Genomic DNA, 14,282 nt, shown 5'->3' on the forward strand with positions numbered 1-14,282 from the left:
AAGGTCCTAAAATTCAGAGTATCCCTTTATTCATTTACTCCCCAATTATTTACCCACCACTTACCACATGTATGATGCTATGCTGAATAATGGAAATCCAAAGATGGATCAAGTCCAATGTGGTTTCAAAACTACAACTGTGTTATAGAACTCAAAAGTATAAACACACATAAGTTCTTGAGTACCACCTCACAGAGCTATCTACCCCCTCCAGATCAAATTGTACCTCTCCAAACATGTTTTTCTATGTGATAAATGTATGTATTTCGTAGTAAGGAAGATAACCCATGTAACGCAATCACTAAGGCACAGTGTGGCCTCATGGTTGTATGAGAAAGGAACAATTGGGGGTACCAGTGGAAGCACCATCAGCTCCCTTGGAGCTCAGAGAAGGTATGATTTGAAGAAGTCATTATTTTTTTTCACAAGCCCTCACTCTACTTATCTTTAAAATCGAGATAATACTTGCCCAACTGCCGCAAGATGTCGTCACATGGTGCTTCTCATTCTCCTCTATTTCTGTGCGATGGTCTATAGAATTCTAATTGTGGAAATTTACATAATTTATATTCTCTTATAATTCTCAATAATCATTCTTTTTCATTATTACTTTGTAGTTTAACTTTTCCACTTAAAGAAAGTTTCAGAAAGGGAAGATTAAAGTTACAGCCTAGTGCACTTTCGCATTAGCTATCCCTACCCTCTTGTATTTTAATTCTATATTTGAGTTCCAATATTATGTATCATTGTGCCTTTAGATTTCAAGTTTCTCAAGGCAGGAATTTTATTAATTTCAATAGAACTACGGTGTCCATATCCAGAAGGCTTAACGTATATTAAATAATAATCATTTCAGTATCAGAAAAAATAAAAGCTCAAACTATTAACATTGCACCACAGGATAAATTCCCTATGTAAATATAAATGTCACATTCACCTTTCTCTTTATGTACATTTTTAAAATATTACTTAAAAAAAGAATGCAACCATTTAGGAAATTAATTTTTGTAGACCTCCAGTTCTACCAAGATCAAAACAGCAAAATAAAATTTAAAAAAAAAAATTAAAGAAGTAAAAGTAAAGAAAACCCAGACAAAATAGATGAAGCAAGATTTCAAGACACTGAACATGAGGAAATGAAAGACAGTGATCCCTTAGAGACAGGAAATTAATGAAACAAGCCCTACAATTGCCCCAGCTTACTGTTGGAAAGAGTTACCAGGTTCAGGGAAAGGGAATCCAGGCTGAGCCTGCTGAACACCTTCTTGGGACAGAATACTAGTCAGAAGAGAGCTTCATGGAAAGAGAAACTCACACTTCTACACAGGGTTCTTGGGAGTACTCGGCTAAGCACTGATGGGCAGTGCTTTTGAGATCCTGGTACTGGCCCAGATCAATGGAAATTGTGAGAAGCAACAAGGATGGCCACTCACACATGACTAAAAAATTACCTGTTCATAATGGCCAGACCCCAAAACCTCCTATTCATGGGATGTTGAGAAGAACACTCAGAAGGATCTTGCCTCATCGATCAAGGTCCACCTAACAATTTATAAAAATAAGACAAGCTGGACCTGTGGCATATGCCTGTAATCCCAGCTACTTGGGAGGCTGAAGCAGGAGTCACAAGCTTGAAGCCAGCCTGGGCAATATAGCCAAACCATCTCAATATAAAAAATAAAAACAGTTCAGGATGTAACTCAATGGTAGAGCACCTCTGGGTTCAATCCCTAGCTTTAAAAAAAAAAAAAAAAAAAAGCAAAATGAAGAGAATCAGTGAACTTGGTACAACTTCATATAGTCTAATACATATATAATTTGAGTCCGATAAGAATAGAATAGTGAAGAGAAAAAGAAAATGTATTTAAAGAAATAATGTCTACAGTCTTTTCAAATTTTATAAAAACTATCAACTCACAGATTCAGAACCTCAACAAACTCCAAGAACAAGAACCATTAAGAAAACTAGAGTAAAGCACATCATAATTAAATTTCTCAATACCAAGAATAATGAGGAAATTCTAAAAGCAGCTAAAAAATGCTGAACAATGCCTGGCATCCAGATGAGGATTACCAGTCATGCAAAGAAGTAGGAAACAACAACCCATAATGATAAAAACCAATTGGCCCAAATTAACACAAATGTTAGAATTCTCAGACAAGAACATTGAAATAGTGATTAAATATATTTTCTATGTTCCCAAAATAGCAAGAATAGAAATCATAATATTTTAAGACACAGAGAATGAAAGTACAAACAACAAATTAGGAGAAATTATTTGTCAATCAGATTTTTGAGGAAGGACTTAAATTCATACTATGTAGAAAACCCCTCAAAATTCAATGACGGGAATATAAATAACTCTACATGAAAATGACAGTGGATTTTAACAGATATTTCATCAAAGAAAGTGTATGGTAAATAAGCAAATGCAAAGATATTCAACATCAATCAGTCATAGGGAAATGTAAATTGAAGCTATTATTGAATATTATCAACTACCTATTAGAACATCTAAAATTATTACGACATAATCAACTTAAAATGAGGATAGGTTTTTTGTGGCTCAGAGTTTTGCAGGTTTCAATCCACAGTCATTTGGACCAGTTGCTTATGGGTCTGTGACAAGGCAGTACATCCTGATGGGAGTGTGCAGCAGAGGAAATTGCTCGTGGCAATTGAGAAGTGAAAGAGAAAGAGGAAGAGACTGAGTCCCACTTCCTCAGTAACCTAACTTCTGCCACATAGGCTCCACCTCTCAAAGTCTCCACTACCTCCCAAGGCAGCTACAGGCTAGGGAGCCAGTCATTACAACATGAGCCTTTAGGGGACACATATCCAAACCACAGCAACAGGTTAATGGATAACCAGAGTATAAACACTGTATGTCCTTACCACAGAACACCACTCAGTAATAAAAGAAAAGAAACTTTTGATAAACACAACATAGATGATTTTTAAAACATGCACAGAAGAAAAAATAATTCCATATATAAACATGGTCCCATTTATATAAACTCTAGAAAATATCAACTTACCTACAGTGACATGCAGAATAATGGTTTCTGAGGACTGGGATGGGTGGCACAGGAAGGGATTTCTAAGGGACAAAAATGTGTGCCATTGTGATTGTGTTGGTACTTACAGAGGCATACACATATGTCAAAATTTACCAAAATGTTCTGTAAGTACATGGAGTTTCTTGAATGTTAATGATAACCCAAAAAAGCTGTTTTAATATAAAAATAAAATTAAAGAATGAGTCTAACATCTTTTAATAATTTAGTTTTATGTATATCTTACACAATAATGATTTTAAAGGAAAAAATGTTATTTTAACTTTTTTGAAACTTAGATAAATGATTGAAGAATATTTATCTTCATACATTAAAAATTTCTTTAATTTTTTAAAGTACATTATATGTAAAACTTTACATATACGAGCTTAGAAATTCATGTTTCTCTTTAAGAATTTTGCCACTGCATGGTTCATCTCCTGCATGCTTTAGGTTTTTGACTCAGTGGTGAAATTATCCTTGATGTGAAAAGATTTCATACTGAGACTCCCTGGTGGACACAATAATGAAGGTTGTTTAGTTGATATGTTTATTTTTTCAAACTTTACCGCTGCACTGACCCCCCAAGTATTAAATCTCAGCATGGGGATGTTTCTAAGTTACATTTACACAACATAGTCATCCATTACACTTCAGGGATTTTATGTTATAGTGTCAAGGTTATCTTCTCTTAGCCACTGTGGTTTTTCATAATCACTGGGCCCTAACATTATGGCTATTGCTTATAAAATTTTTTTCATCAAGGTTATATTTAACATGAATATTAGGGCAAAATTTTTCCTATACCATTATAAAGTAAAAATCCCTTGTTAACTCATATTTCCCCGACCAGTTGGGTCTATACATGTGATCTGTTTCTAGCTAATGAAATTTTCCAAATACAAGATTTATTGATGTGAGAACTTCAGAAAGAAATTTTAGAAAAAGAAATATTGCTATGATCTGCAAATTGTATTTTCATCAACATGTTATTGAACTGGTGTAAATATTTATATGTGTTAAACAATAGCTCTTTTCTTTTTCGGTACTGGGGATTAAACCCAGGGGTGCTTAACCACTGACCCACATCCCCAGCCCTTTTTTATTTTTTATTTTGAGATAGGGTCTCAGTAAGTTGCTTAGGGCCTCTCTTAAGTTTCTGAGGCTGGCTTTGAAATTGCAATCCTCTTGTCTCAGTCTCCCAAGTCTCTAGGATTACAGGCATCTGCCAGTGCACCTGGCAAACAATATCTCTTCATGATACCCCACCTAATGAGAAAGAATTGAAGATACTATTAACATATATGACAAATTATAAGCACAAACCACATTAAAATTCAGAGGATCCTAGGCTAATACTCAAAAAATAGAAAATCACATGTTATAATGCATTTGATTTCTTATCAGAAATAAGACATACATTTGCAGGAGAACTGAAAATTGTTTTGATGTCTTTGTCCAGTGTTTGTTATTATAATTGTACTTTTTTTCAAAGTTTTGATACAGCTTGTAAAAGGCAAATAACCCATGCCTTCTATTCTTATTTTGTTGGAGACAGAGCCTATAGAGGTGTTGGTCTAATGAGATTTGCAGTGGCAAGGGATTTCAGTGTTAAATAGCATCTTAGTGATATTATTTTAATCTTGCTATGAGAATTCTCTTGTATTCATTTAAATTTTGTCTAACAAGCTAAAGAATGAATCGCAACAGGAAACTCTTAATTCTCTTTCTAGTAAAACCATAGAGAAAAATGACTAAGAAGTTTTGGAGGAGAATCTGGTGGCTGCAAAAACAGTAAACACTTTGCTGAATTTTCTTTGTACCTTTCAAATTTCGTATTTCATGCATATATCCTCAGTTTCATATATAAAAATCACATGACATTATTAATGTTAAATAAATATGACTGAGGTAAAAATATCTATCGTGTTAAAAGTATTTCTGAGAGTTCTGGAAATATCAAATAATAATATTCTATAACCAAAAAAACCTTAGGAAATTTATATACAAATACAAGTCACATGTTTTACAATAAGAATGTTTCTGGTATTCCTGATAAAGACAGGCCTTTTGCAGGAAAAAGAAATGTATCTTTGGAAAGAGCGATTCAAATAACACATCATCATCTATGCCACTAAAAGGGACTGAATCTCACAGATCCATAGTATCTTGTCAAATTTTTGAGAATTTATTCTACCATTCTCTCATAAGGAAAAAAGTTCTATGTATTTCTGCCTTCCACATTTTAATGAAAAATAGACATAAAGCAAAGGCTTAAAACTAAGAAATAGATTCCAGTCAAAACACCAGCACAGCAAATAAAAACAAACACTAAACTCAGAATCTCTAAAAACTAATGTTAAATAAAGTAAATGCTGTATGTTCAATTTCTCTTTTTCTTGATTATTTTTTTAAGAATGTGGATTTGTGGAGGGAAATCATGGGTTTGCTGTAGGCAGATAAGCAACAGAACAGAAGATAGAATAGAAATTCCCAATGCTTAACTGATAAAGCTTGCTCCTGCTGACTTACTCTTCTTGACCAGACACACCACAATCCTGATGCCTGTAATCCCTGTCCCCAAATGCTATGGTCAACCACTCAGGTGTGGGATAGCAATATTTCCAGAGGCCTGCACTGGGGGGAGTGCCAGCAGTCACAGGAAATGAACCATTATGGTGGCAACATACCAGTGGACTTGGATTCCATCCTACTCCCCAGCACCTTCCACCAGTATCTGGCTAATCCTTCCCTTGTTGCCAGTAAATCCAACCTGAAAAGACTGCATTGAACATCCGTTACCATTTTGATGCTCTTTTTTTGTGTGTGTTCATCTTTTCTGGTGTTTTAGCAAATAAAACATTCCTACTGAGTCTTCAATTCAATATAATGAGACATACACTGCAGCTACCCTGCACATGATAGTCCCTGTGATCAACAGGGGTGTCTTTTGTAAAGGTCTGTTCATCTTCTTAAAACATTCCCATCTTTGTTCAGTTACCTCAACTCCCACTAAAATAAACCACCCAAATCATTCTGAGATATTTTTAGAAGGATGTCCTTTCCATCTGTGTTTCAGAGCTGAAAGCATAGTTATATGATGCTATTTTCTGTAGCCTGGTAACTAGAGAGTATAGCCAATGAGTGACATGTTCTAATACAGATCTGATCCCAAATCCTTTGCAGAAGTCAAAAAAATCAATAAATCATGAATGGCACATATTGCCGTCAGCTTACACAGGTCATAAACATTATTTTATAATATTATTAACTGAAATTGCTATGGTATTTTTATTTTATTACATTGTGACATAAATACGGAGCAATATAGGATTTATATAAAAAGAGAGGTAGGGAAGAGACAGACAGGTGGATTGCCTGAAAGCAAATAGCTGAAGATTCTAAAAAGTCTCTAAAATCATCCCTCTGCAATTCTGAACAGTTGCAATGATTAAATCAACATATGTTCAACGTTTTCATCCTCAAAATTCCTCCCCAGCCTGTGTTGCAAGGTCAGCAGATCTGAACACCAAGGACCTAAGACAAGGGAAACCCTGGTCTTGTTCATTGTCCCTGAATGTGACAGCACAAAAAACAGATGTAGTTGGATTGCAGGAACATCATTGCTTCCACAGTCTTACAAAATATTTCAGGATTTGGAAACTGGTGTGATGCTGGATCTTTTCGTTTCTTGTGCAGATGTAGGTATATGTAGTGAATAACAATAATCCCCACACTGTAAAAATGAAGTTGTAGTTTTTTTCAGACTACATTCTGTACAAAGTTTTTTCCAAGGCAGTTGGAGTTTTACATCTTAAAGTTCAAGAACATGTTCTAGAATCATATTGATGGAGATTTTTTCTTGGTTGTGAACTTTGAGGTTCTAAAAAAGTAATGTTGGGATACTTATCAATAAAAGATTAGGACAAGCATGTTCGACAAATTTGGAATATATTTGTAATAAGATCTAAGCATGCTTACATTCTTGTTGTAAATCAGAGGTTACCTGGTAGGAATGACTGAATCTAGTTTAAGGCTGTTAAATACATGCCAGTTTTACTTAACAACCAAGGCTCAGATTTTAAACTGTTCAGAGAAGTAGAGAGTATGAAGGTGGTCTATCTTCTTTATTTCAGAATATAAGTGGTTAAAAAATATTCACTAAGATGTAATAATTAAATGTAACAATAATGTGGCTATCATTTAAAATTATTATGTCCCAGGTATATTTGTTCTCACTGAATCATGCAAAATGTGTATTATTATCCTGTGTTGCAAGTAAAGAAAGTACCTGAGGCATTAAATAACTAGCCTAAGTCCATGAAACTTCCAAAGACCAAGGTTGAATTAAAGCAGGTTTATCTCCTTGAGTTCTCTGTGTCAATGAATACAATTCTTAAAATTCATGGCAATTGATAAATGAATCCAGGACCTGTAAATGGATTTGGTAAAACATTTTGGAGGAAATGAGACACTTATTAACTATTATCTGTATCAGTATTTCCTCATCTCCAAAATATATAACTACACCTTCCTGGAAGCATGTTCATGCTTATTTAATGAGTTTCCTATAACCCCTATCTCTATGAATGGCACTAACATCCATTCAGCTAGAGGCCTGGAAGTCATCCTGGCCTCCCCACCCCATGTCTAATTAGGCCATCAAGTCTAATTATTTTCCCTCATAAATATTCCCTCTCATATTCACTTCTTTATTTTGATCTCACTGACATTATTAGTTCAAAACCCTATCAATCCTCTCCCAAATTTTTCTTACCACCTTTTAATCTGCTCTTTTCATTGCTATGAGAAAGACCTTTCTTAAAAACTGATTTGATCAGTTACTTTCCGGCAATTCTACAATCAAGCATATACTATAACCTAGCAACTCCATTCCTAGAGGTATACCCAAAAGAAATGCATCATATGTTCACCAAATGGCATAAGCTAAAATGTGCAGAACAGCTTCATCTGTAATAGCTAAAAATTAGAGCTACATAAATGCCCAACTCTAGAATGGATAAAAACATTGTAACATGTTTATGCAATGGAATATTATATAGAAACAAGAAATAACAAACTGAACTACTTACAAACAATATGTATATAAAATATTTAAAGAAACCTCAAAATGTGCAAAACTAAGACTTCTGGAAATCTGTACTGTAGTTATCTAGGACAGTTGGGGATAGAACCTGAAAGATGTTCCTGATAACATTGCATTTTTCTCTCTGGATGCTAGTAATTGGGTGTGTTCATATGAATTTTTACAAAGAGTATTCATTCTTACTCTATGTTTAATTTTCTTTACATGTGTCACATGTCAATAGAAAGAAATAAAAATTCTTTTAAAAAAGAGATCTAAGCATGCTCTCTGTTTGTATCAAAGAGTTTAATAGTAGTGATACAGGAAAGAAAAATTGAAAATAAAAAGATACGACACTTAATGAAAAAGAACTGAGACTCCTGGTGAGATAATCAGCCAGGTGAGGGTGACTGAAATGATGGCGAATGTCACAAATTTTCACGAATGAAAAGACAATGAATGTGGCTTCCATGGATTAAAAAGAGTAGATACAAGAGAGACAGTTGTTCTCAGCAACAATAAATCTTTCAAGTGTCTGCAAAGAATGCAATGAAAAATAATTGTGCTCTCTTCAAACATAGCACAGTAAATTCTGACCAAATACCAAACAGCCTGCTTTTTCCAAACAGAAACAACATGAGGCCGTGTGCTAAGAAAAAAAAAAAAAATACAGGGACCTGTCAAAACCTAGCTTATACCATGCTCATCACTGATAAAAAATTAATTTATTTTTCTACAAAAAAAATTCCGAATTTTTTAATACTCTGACTTTAACTCAAACAGTGGTGTTTGGGGATATAGATTATAGAACCAGAAGATTCTTACCTTATTAGCATGTCATTATAGAATACGTGTCAGTCTGCTCTTCTGGATTATAATACACAGTTTGTGACAGATAAGCAAAAAATATATTGAGTGATCAAAACAGTTAATGCCAAAGTAGTTTACCTTTCACCTTCTCAGAGGACAAATTTGACTTTCAAAATCCAATTTATCTGCTGTTATTATATCACATAAGGCTATTACCACTTCAAAATTTTTCTGAACAAAGTAGCGAAAGAGAAGATCCACAGAGCAAGATGCACCTGATTGTCTTCCTTACACATTCTCTGGGCTTCTCACTTTCCCCTCTATGAGAAGTTTTCATTGATTTGTCATTGAGTGCTCCCTGGAGTCCCATGAAAGCTTGGAAAATGTGACCATATGTTTCAGTCGTGCCCTTGGTCAGGGAGCTGCTGACACCTTCATTGTCCAGCCTTCAGGATTCTTTAGTACGTTTTATGTCTTAGAGACACAAGTTATTTTAAAGTGATTGACTGAAGCAGAGCTTCTGGAATTAGAACAGGTGTGATTTGCGTACACATCTGTTTGGTCATAAAATATTGGCAAGGAAGTGGGATATCCAGGTTTGCAACTGCTTCCCAAAAGTTCCACTCTGTATTTAGTACCCTTCTAAAGCAGTAAGATCAGGGATGAAATATTCTCACATTGTAGACCACAAAATTAAATTATCTCGGTCCTGCTTATAATTTATCCTATATTTCTGAATTTTTAATAAAATTAGGTCATCTAAATTCATTGATTCTAATTTATTCCTTTCTTTAAAAATGTCCATTCTGTTTTCTTGTAGCACTCATAGGTAGAAAGGTAAACATTTAACAAAATAAACAACTTGAGCCACACATAAATGTTCCCATTTGCTTCCATCATCCCCCTAGAATAAACCCCAGAGGAACAAATAAAATATTTCTTGTTAAGGAATAAGAGCAAGTCTAGAGAATACAAATACATGCACACACCAGGAAATAATTAAGAAACTCCACTGATATCTGTTTCTCTTCTTTCCTCTTTTGTAAAGATATATTTTGATAAGCATTGACTTATTTTGAGATGGAGGTTTCTAGAAATATTTGGTAATGTAATCAGACAACAATATCTTTGCATTTTAGTGGTATTATACTAATGCAATCTTAGAGAAAATAAATTTTAGTTCCTCTTTTGTAATTCCCCTTGCAAATACAAAATATACAAATATTTTCTCAAGTCAGGAAACAAAGTATCAAGAGAAAAATCATCCCGACTTTCACACCAAGATATAAGTTCTTAGTTTCCCTCTCAACAAACCAGTATTTCCATTGGGATAGGCTGTATATGGCAAGGTTCCATATTCATTAGAAAATCATGCCTTGGAGGTCATCTTCGGCTGTTTAGCACCTTCAGGGGAACTCAACACATAGCCATTTGATTTAAGTAGCTTAAGGCAAAGAAAAATACCTAGCTATAATCAAATTTCTCAATGTTGTTCTTTTCCTGAACCCACTATAAATATTCATTCCCAAGTCAGCCAAGTCCCTAGTGAGCTTCAAGACCTAATTGAAGTTACTAAGTATTTTCATTATAACTCCCTAGTAGTTTTAAAAGTATATAAAGCACTGAGAAGAACAGCAGAGGTAAGTTAGGCCAAGAAAAAGATGTGGCCAAGGACCTAGCACTACCTCCACTGACATCTCCCAAGGGCAACCTACCACCGTTGCTTCAGAGGAAAGGAGGCATTCAAAAGATCACAGATAAGAAGGCAGGGATATGAAGGCTAGAGCAAAGCCTAAGCAACTTCCCAGGGGCCGCCAAACGTTCCAACAAAGAGTGCACTGAGTTTCACTGTCCACGCTATCAAAAGAACACACTACTTGGAATGTCTTCTAGTCAAATCAGGTGGCAACCCTCTCCTCTGCTCCCAAGCCAACTGAGAAGAGGCAATGTTCCCTTTATGTTCCATGTCCATGCCCCTTTTAGGTAATCATTTGTTTTTGACTTCAACTCACTGAGCCATGGATGTTGGTTCACAGCTACGATACAGTTATGTGAGCCAAACTTACTAAGTCTTCACTTCAAGCTTCACTGGATTCCAGAATGTGTACCTTTAAACCTGGGTTGTGGGACACTACGGTGCATAATTGGACTTCAAAAAAGGCAAACTCCTTTCTAGGACACTCCACTCCCTACATGAACTTTGATATCATCAGTTTACCCACAAAAATTAGCTGCTTCAACTATTTCCTCCATTGATTCCTGATTAATCCATATGCCACAAATACAGAGAGTCTGTGGTTTCTGTATTTGAAAGTAGAATATGTTTCATGATCATAAATGCCCATTAGTTATATCATATTTTGCATAATCATAAGTTCCCATAATATTTATCCACAAGGTTAAAAAATAGCACACAGTGATGACATTGAGAACACATCCTTCTAAGTAGCTTAGAGAGTACCCACAATGCCTTATCAAATATTTTCTAATCCAGAGTCATCAAGTACAACAGATGATCATATGGTCTTTGCCAAAACTACATCTGTATTTGGACCTAACAAACAGTTATACCAAAGAGCTTCAATACGCAAAACACAAGTGCATACAATAAGAAAGTTACATTTTAATGATGAAAGTCTCTTAACTCTTAGCACTCCTTTTCTGTTGTCTTTTTTGGCTCAATTCCTTGCCTAAAACAGTCCTTAGGATTCAGTTTGTATCTTTTTTTAAACTCTTTAATCATCATCGTAATCATGATGAGTCAAAGTTCTATCTTCAACCCTGAATTACCATGTGTGTTTTCTACTATTCTGGTAAACATGTGTCCAACATTCTCTTCCTAGAAAAAAATAAATGCAGAACATGATTTTTATTAGTTTTCTCACCTTCCAGTTTTTTTCTCCCTTTTCGATTTTCATATATACATCATAATATACTCAGTTATGTTGATAATTTTAAATTTTCAGTTATGTTGATACTTTTAAAATTTGTGTAAAATATCCTATCAAGTTACCCCACTGCAGGACATCCTCTAAAGCTTTCTGTTTCCTTCAGGACAAATACATGACATTGCTCTGTGATCTCACCCTACATTACATATTTCTGACTTCTCCCAAAACTACCCAACACTAAACTACTTCTTATTTCTTCCTTTTGACCATAATATATAAGCTAAGTCTCCATTCTGAGCTTTTGATCAGATAGGATGCTTTTCCCTTCTTTTCCAGTCAATTCCTACCCATACTTTAAAGGGCAATCATTCAACATAAACTGGGAAGTCTTTCTGATCAACCTTAGCTTCATTAATTCTCTCCTACCTATACCACTCATTTTGGCAATTTATACATTATCATTCATTCACATGTATGATTTATATTTCTAATTATATTGGTTGGTTTTTCTGAACCCTAAGCATAGCTGGAATTTGATAAATGCTCACAGAAGTAACAAAATGAGTCAACATACAATTTGGTTTGGTATGGAGCAAAGAACTGGGAAAAGGTAAGAATACTTGTCTGGGTTAGATAGACAGATTTCTGTTGAACCCTAAATCTCCATTGCTTAATGTCCATGTTTAACTCCAAATCCTTAAACACATTATAAAAGCCAAATGAATATAAAATTGCTCTAAAGAAATATGTGAAATAAAAGCATCACCTAGGCACTAGTTTTAATCTATCATGTTTGAAAAAAATTATGTGTGTGTGCATAGGAGTGTGCTATATTTCTTGATATCATATATAGGATAGAAATGTATACAAATGTATATTGTTGCATGTGGCAAAAATAAAAATCCCACAAGGACAGCTGATACAGAAATTATTTTGTTAAATATATTTTCATTACAAAATAGTCTGATTTTTGTGAGCAACAATTTATAATCAAGTCATCATGATATTTACATCATCATATATGTAAATGGGAAATAGAAAGGTTGGAGAGATCTTTCAATTAGAAACCATTGTAAGTTCTTTCCAGTCATTTGAGAAATGTCTGATTGATGATACAGAACTTAATAAAAAATAACTATGTTTTCTATGTTTTCTATGTTTTCTTGGGCTATGAGCATTCTCACTCAATCTTCTCAATTAGATACTGTATCTAATTATCAATTAGATACTGTATCTAACAGTATCTATTAATTAGATATTGTTATTATTCCCATATTGCATCTGAGAACACTAAAGCCAGAGAGTTTCAGTAATTACCAAAATCACACAACCGGTAAAGGGCAGAGCAAGATGCCCACCCAGAAGTCCAACTGTACTGTAAGAAGATCTGTAATTCCCATAGTTCCCTTTGTCCAGATAAGGGATACTGATAATGAGGTATGATATCATAATCCATGATTGGAAAGTGAGTCCTTGCTAACAGAAAGGAAAGGAGGATTATGCACATTTTAAAAATATTAAGTCTTGGCTAGAATCTGTTTTAACACTCTTGCTTTGTTGTTCCTTTCAGCGTCTCTATCACCTTATTCAATAGAACTAAGGGACTTCCAACCACTTCAACAGTTTATGAAGAACTGGGTTAAGAAACAGAAAGCATCCCTACTGATATTTCAACCCCTACTGAAATGTGAAAAAAATATAGCCAATGTAAAGAGAAAAACAAAATCCTCAAAAGGTCTCTTCTTTCTGATAAAGTTTAATACAATGAACTTCCTCAAGTCAAAAGCCTGGAAAGAAAATTCCAAGTTTTCAAAGGACCATATTTGACAATTCAGTTGCCATTTAAAGCTCTCAGAAATGGAATCTTATACATATTAGCGTGTGGCCTTACAGGAGTTCATTTATTCGTGGATTCATGCCTTCATCCAGCAAGTAAAGGGACAAACAGTTTCTACTGACATCATTCCTTTATAGACTTATATATTTATTTCCTACATTTTCTTTAATTTATGAAAAACTTGATAACTGTATGACCTATAAATACTCTTTAAATGATGATATATTTGATGGTCAATTTTTATCACTTACCTTATATTACTCTACTCCTTATTTAGAAAAAATTTCAGAACTATAGAAAACTGAAAGAATATCTCAATGAACAGTTATTATCCTTTATCTATATTCACTGTTCGTTGTCTTCCCAAATTTGCTTTATCTCTCCATAACACTTCTCATACACATAGACATGTGTGCTTTATGATGAAGCCATGTGAAAGTAAGTTAGAAATCGTTACACTTAACCACTAATTACATCCCACTTCTTAATAGCAGGAACATTCTCTTACATAAACACAACACTATTATCACACCCAAGAAATTTAACATTTATAAAATATTGTCCAATATACACTCCATACTCAAATTTTCCTGATTGTCTA

This window comes from Sciurus carolinensis, chromosome 7, assembly GCF_902686445.1.
Source record: "Sciurus carolinensis chromosome 7, mSciCar1.2, whole genome shotgun sequence".
In the NCBI taxonomy this organism is placed as follows: domain Eukaryota; kingdom Metazoa; phylum Chordata; class Mammalia; order Rodentia; family Sciuridae; genus Sciurus; species Sciurus carolinensis.